The sequence below is a fragment of the Petaurus breviceps genome, unplaced genomic scaffold, assembly GCF_028583685.1.
Source record: "Petaurus breviceps papuanus isolate PSGF00001 unplaced genomic scaffold, PetGlider_PUasm1.0 38, whole genome shotgun sequence".
Lineage (NCBI taxonomy): Eukaryota > Metazoa > Chordata > Mammalia > Diprotodontia > Petauridae > Petaurus > Petaurus breviceps.
The window spans coordinates 86,590,672-86,597,244 of NW_027186304.1; positions in this window are offsets into that span (position 1 = coordinate 86,590,672).

The following is a 6,573-nucleotide window of genomic DNA, read 5'->3' on the forward strand; positions in this document are numbered from 1 at the left end:
TAACAATATGAGCAATTTGTTAGCTTTAGCTGCCTATGAATGCAATAAAATATATCCCACTGATTCTTTGTGGCCTAGTGGAGAGAGATCCTGATATTCTCTTAGAGATTGCATGAGAAAGTTGAAAGAAGTAATAAAAACCTCTATCATGATTGGAGATGCAGATATATACCATGATATTCCCTTAGCAGTTCCTCATAGAAATATCATGGCGAAGACAGCTCCTCTTGCTTATAAGCACCTACTTCTGACTTTACTAATTGGTGAAATAAGACACCTTCTTTTAGAGGTTCTGTATAAGATTTCATAACTAAGTGGCTTGGGGGAACGCGGAGAAGATAAATTTCCTCAAGAGAGAAAAGTAAATGGCCAGTGGATTAAAAAATCAAAATAGATTGACAAGAAAAGAACTGCTTACTACTTTGTTGAGAACAGCAGTTGATTTTAGAAGAATTGATTGTATTCCAACTAATGAACTATATAAAATGTACTGAGATAAGGGGCTTAATATGAGACAGAATAGAGACCATTTTATCCAAGTTCATTACACCTTCAGGGAGAATAGGAAATTGGTCAAGCCCCAGCTCAGATTAAAGAAATACACAGATGAGATTACAGATCCCATCGTCATTGCCAAATGTAGCACCAATTCACAGTGCCCACGATTACTATAAATTTACCTGCATGGTCCTCAATCACAAAATATAACAGACTCTCCATATAGAGAACAGAACTAAAACATTTATTCAGACACCAGAAAACTGAATCCCCAAACCGGTAAGCTGACTCCATCACAGTAGCAAAGAAGTTAATAAGCCACAACAACACAGAGAGTCACAGCATCCTTTAGCCTTCCCACAAACCAACACAAGACCAATATGTACTCACAAGTCTGACTGACTCCCTAGGACACATGATCTCTTCCCAACTGTGTAGTCTAATTCTGACTCCCAGCTTTTTGTGGGCTCTGCTGCACCCTTCAGCAAACTCCTCATACCATAGGCTCCATGTGATTACATTCAGTTTATTAAGGGGCAGAATTTATTTTCAAAGCAGGGAAAGTCTTCAAATTCCCTTAGGTTTATTAAGGGGCAGGGAAGATCTTCAAATTCCCATTACAACGTTGTACTTATTTATTTTTGTATATGAAAGTTGAATCCTATCACCCATCCCCCAATAGAATATAAACTCCTTGAAGGCAGGAACTTTAAAATTTTTGTCTATGTATTCCTATTGCTTAGTATGGTGCCTTGGATATTTTAGATGCTTATTAAATGGTTGTTGAATTAGAATCAGTGAAGGCCAGAGTTGACTATCTATTCACCCTCAGTCTTATGAGTTCATAGTTTCCTTTTTCATGCTTCACAGAATCACAGGTTATTAGAGATTAAAATATCTATTTTGGAGATGATCCTATCCAACCACCAGTTTTAAATGAAGACTGTAGGTCATGATGGGAGGTGAAATACCTTTCCTACTGTTGTGAAGCACTGGGGTAAGGACAAATGGAAAAAAAGTAATTAGGGACAACCATACTATCAGATTCCAGAGGGTATGGTACTCTGTTGAGTAGAATGCTCCAGAGAAAAGCAAGATGATTATATCCATTCAATCTAACATCAAGTCCCTGGTCACCACAGGCCTTGGCATGTTCCAGGCTGGCTGGAACATGTTTTCATGATGGAAGTTCAACTCTCTAGCCAACTGCCACAGTTGCCAGCCTAGGGGATGGTTATGAGAGGATACCAGGTACCTTTGGATCCTATTCTCCATACCTCCACCCCCTTCATGTTGTGGTTTAAACCCAGAGACTCCAAAAACTGTTGAGGTGGGGGCTCTACCCACCCAAAACTGTTGCAGTTTAGTGGTGTGTGGTGGTGGAACCGAATCAGAGTCAGACCACCTCTAATCCAAGTATAGGCATTTATTGAGATTGACACCTCTCATGAAGTGGGCTAAATTCCAAGAGGAACCAGCAGCTTTAGAGAAAGCAAGATGGATTTTTTATAGGGTAAAGATGGAATTACACAACAGAAATTTACATAGAATAGAGGAATATCATTAATATTAAAAAGGTAGGAGTAGTTTGTTAAGGGATTCGGCAATGGAGGAGGGGTCCCATCTATGGTTCAGTGGTTAAACATTCTGGTCATTCTGCCCTCTAACTGGCTAGCTGTTGTGGTCCTGTCTTGGGCTACATGGATGATGTGGTTGTGATTGAACACCTGTTCTCATGGGAAAGGGTCTGGGGGCAGTGACCAGATAGAGGCAGTAGCTAGGTTCCCATCATATGGACACACTTGCTGTTTCTGTGGGAACTAAGAATTCAGGGACACACCTGTTTTTCCAGTGAGCAGTGAGGCATATACAAAGAAGTTAGGACATTGTGGGGCTGGGGCGAGGTAGGTGCAGTGGGCCTGCTATTCACTAGGGCCAGGCCTATAATGAAGTTAGAATATTGGGGCTAGGGCAGCTTTATTAGGATCCCATCAATGTGATCTGGGCTTAGAAACTTCCTGAAAGATTGTCAGTGAGGAAAGGCTGAGACAGGAGCTGGGCAACCAGAATTGCTACATTAGGCATCAAAGTTTGGAATTTAGTAATTTATACCATGGCTTCCAGTAGCTAATCCTAATCAAATGAGGAGCTTATCTCCTCCCCAACAGTTCCAGAGAGTGTATGCCTCACAGGTACCTAAGAGGACCCAAACTACTCACATACCAGTGAGTTCTGATTGTTTCCTATTCCTTCTGGTCTCCTCATTATAATGCAAACCTCTTAAGAGCAATGAGATTGTTATCATCCCAATTTTTATATTCATTAACAAAGAACCTTGTGCAAGACCATTAGATTTATAATTGAATCTTAGAAAGTATCTTATCTTAACCATCTAGTCCAATGTCTCTGTTGTATAAATGAGGAAACTGAGGCCTAAAGGTCTGAAGTGACCTTTTCAGAGTCATGTGGTAAGTATCAAGCTGGGAAATCCCATTTTTTTTCCTCTACTATACAAAGTGTTCTCAGTCTGGGAATCATGGACCTTCAAGGGGTTTGTGTCTGTGAATTTGAATGGGAAAACATTACATCATTATTTTCACCAGACATTAACTGAAATTTCACATTTTCCTTAATTATTTAAAAACATTATTCTGAGATGAGGTCCATAAGTTCCATTAAATCTCAGAGGGTTTTCAAATATATAATGATTAAGAACTCTTGTACTACACAGAACATCTTAGGACATGATTGTTCAATGGAGACATAGCTGTAATTTTTCTTTATAAAAGGTGCTTAAAAAAACAACCAAGTGTATGATTTAGATTAAATATGCATTTTTCTTCAAACTAGACTTTTATCAGGGAATACCTTCCCCATTGAAGCTCAGGAATATCACAGAAAATGCTGTTCTCCGGCCCCTATCAGAGAGAAACAACTTAGGATCCCAGGAGAAGAGCTCCATTTTTCCACTCCTGCTTGTCCTACCTTCTCTCCTTTTCTCTCTAGTGAAAGTACTATTTGATTCTGGTTCACTGAAGCACATTTTTCTATATTTTCCTGTCCCTATGAACATTTCAATAACCTTTTTTCTCTCTTTTGTAAACACTAATAGATGGGGAGACTTTGAACTTTGGGAAGCAGCAGCAGCTGGGAACCCAAGGCAGGAGTTGCCATCCAATACTCCTCCCTCCACCTTTTTACCTTGAATGATGGCCTCTTTGAGGGTGTGCCAGTTGACAGTTGCCTGGTAAACCTAGATTCCAGAGAGCATATGGTTTGTTTTTATTTCTTACTGTTCCAGGACACGTGGAAAGTCAGTCTAAAATAAGGACCACCACATGTGACTGGCCATGATAAGGAGACCAATGGGACAGATGTTCCCTCTGGAATCCAGAAGAAGTATTCTATACTGTCTTTATTGGAAGTAGTATTAGGATCCAGTAGAAGAGAAATCAGTTTCCAGAATGTTTTTTTCTGACCAGTTGACCTGGGAAACTATTGCTAGGGAAGGATATTAGCACCAAGGTCAGTGTTCTTTGCTTAAAACTCTGTGGTTTTCTTACAAATCTGTGTAAATGTCTGGACTTCCCCAAGTAAGTAGCAGAGGTAGGATTTGAACCCAGGTCTTTTAGTGCTGTATGGATACTGAATCTTTCTGCTGCTTCTTTTCTTTTAGATATTAAAAAACCCTTTCCTTTATTTGACTTATTTTGAAATATTGAATGACTACTGTAAAGGTATCTCTTTTTTGTTTCATATAATACACAGTGTTGTTAGCAGTATGGTCTCAAGTCTCACCAAAATGTAATATTCTATTAGACTTGTATCATTATATAACTTCTTCGACCCTCTGTCCTATTGTTTTCCTTATCATGGCCAATTACATGTGGTGGTCTTTATATAACTCAACAGAGTGTAATATTCCATTAGACTTGTATCATTATATAACTTCTTCTAGTGTTTGACCTGCTAATGGACTAGACATAGGGGACCTTTCAAAGGGTGGTGGTACCAATTTTGGTCCTTTTTATAGAAAGGATAGACTAAGTCTTTTAGTTTGATAGTTGTGAAACTAATGCTTAGCTTCAAATGCTAAAATTTTAAAGGATGCTATAGATAATTCAGTCTTATTGTACTTGGACATTTAAAAAGGTTAAAAGAGGTTAATAAAATGAATATGCTCAGATAATGTGATACTTTAGAACTTAGGTACTGAAGGAAAGAAATCTAATAACCAGGAGCAGAAAGAAAAATAGGCTGGGAAAACATTTTAATATGGGAGGTAGCAAACATATGGAACAAATTATTTAAAAGAAAAAAGGAAAAAAAAAGGATATACTCCCAAACTGTAATGAACTGGTTTGGAAACACTAATGAATTTAGGTTTGGCAGAGCAAGGTTCAGTTTTAAAGACTGGTCTTTTGATTAGTTTTTAATGAACCATTTGTTCATTTAGAAAATAAAATTTACCAGATAAACACATACCATAAAATGGTATGATTAGGAAGTTCAAATACCTACCAGACTGCTAGAATGCCTTTTTAATGATTTGTGTAAAAAAGGACCTTTGCAAAGGCCAAATACATACACAAAACACCTTTCATAAATCATTTAAATCAATGCATATAATTTTTAAAAGCATGAGTGGCAAGTGATTCTACAGAAGGTTCACACTGGGATTGGTGCCAATGATGTGAGGCCTCCATTGACAAAGCAATCTCTTGAGCTTTGATAGTAACTTGGATCTGCTTGATGCATTCTCACTGCTGGCCAAACCAGTATTTTTTCTTGATAAAAATTTGTTTCCCTCTAAGTTCCATTGATTTTCCATTCTGAGAAAAGCAGTCATTAAGTAGGACCATGACCTTCCCATTTCAGGCAATGTCACCAGTCTAATTTTCTTCTATCACAGGAGGATATGCTTAGTATATGCAGGTTAGTAAAATGTAATATAACTCAAATTAAACAAAGATTTTGGCACTGGTTATTACTCAGCAATGAGAGAGGATAACCATGGAATAGATTAAAGGTAGATAGGAAAAAAGAAAATGGAGAGAAGGAAAGACAGAGAGAGAGAGACAGAGAGAGAGAGAGAGAGAGAGAGAGAGAGAGAGAGAGAGAGAGAGAGAGAGAGAGAGAGAGAGAGAGAATGAGGATAATGGAAGTATATATTTCAATTGGAAAAAATCTAAATATATGAGAAGTGACTATATAAGCAGTAGATTTTCTTCCCTAATAATAGACAGTTATAGCATATAGAAAGCTGACCTTGAAGTTAGAAAACCTGAGCTTAAGTCCTACGACCCTAGACAAATGACCTAAATTCTCAGCGTTATAGATAACTTTCTAAGACTGCAAATTGCAGAGAAGATATTAATTTGCATTGGTAGAGGGAATTTCTTCAGTTGGAAGTTCCCTATGCCAATTAAATCATAGATTCAGTTCTTATCCCTATTTTATTCAGTACTCTCTCTACTAAGGTTCTACTAGGATACCTCCTTATGCTTTGAGTATGGAACTGACTTTGGATTCTTTTTTTTTTTTGAGATCTTAGATGTTTTTATTTTAATAGCTGGTTGAACCCTCTGCCTATAGGCAATGTTGCACCTAACCATTCTAGATGTGCTTTTCCCCCCTCATTTTTCAAATTCTTTATTAACTTCTATTTACGTCATTCATTTCCGCCAGATTTTGAGTTACTAATTTTCTCCCCATTTTTCCCTTACCCACTGCCCCAAAATAGGAGTCCCACAGGATATCCCCTGCTCCAGTCTGTACTCTCCCATATCTTCTCCCATACCCCCTTCAACTTTTCCAGTAGGGCATGGTGGATCTCTATGCCACAATGCCTGTATAACTTAGGTCATCCTGACACTGGGGCCGGTGCTCTTACTCGCTGAGCCACCTGGCTGCCCCTAAGTAATTGGGGTTAAGTAACTTGCTAAAGGTTACAGGCCAGGTGTTTCTGGATGGGTGCTAAGTGTCTGAGCCCGGATTCGTTCCCCAGGTCATCCTGACACTGGGGCCAGTGCTCTTACTTGCTGTGCTACCTGGCTGCTTATATATATATATATA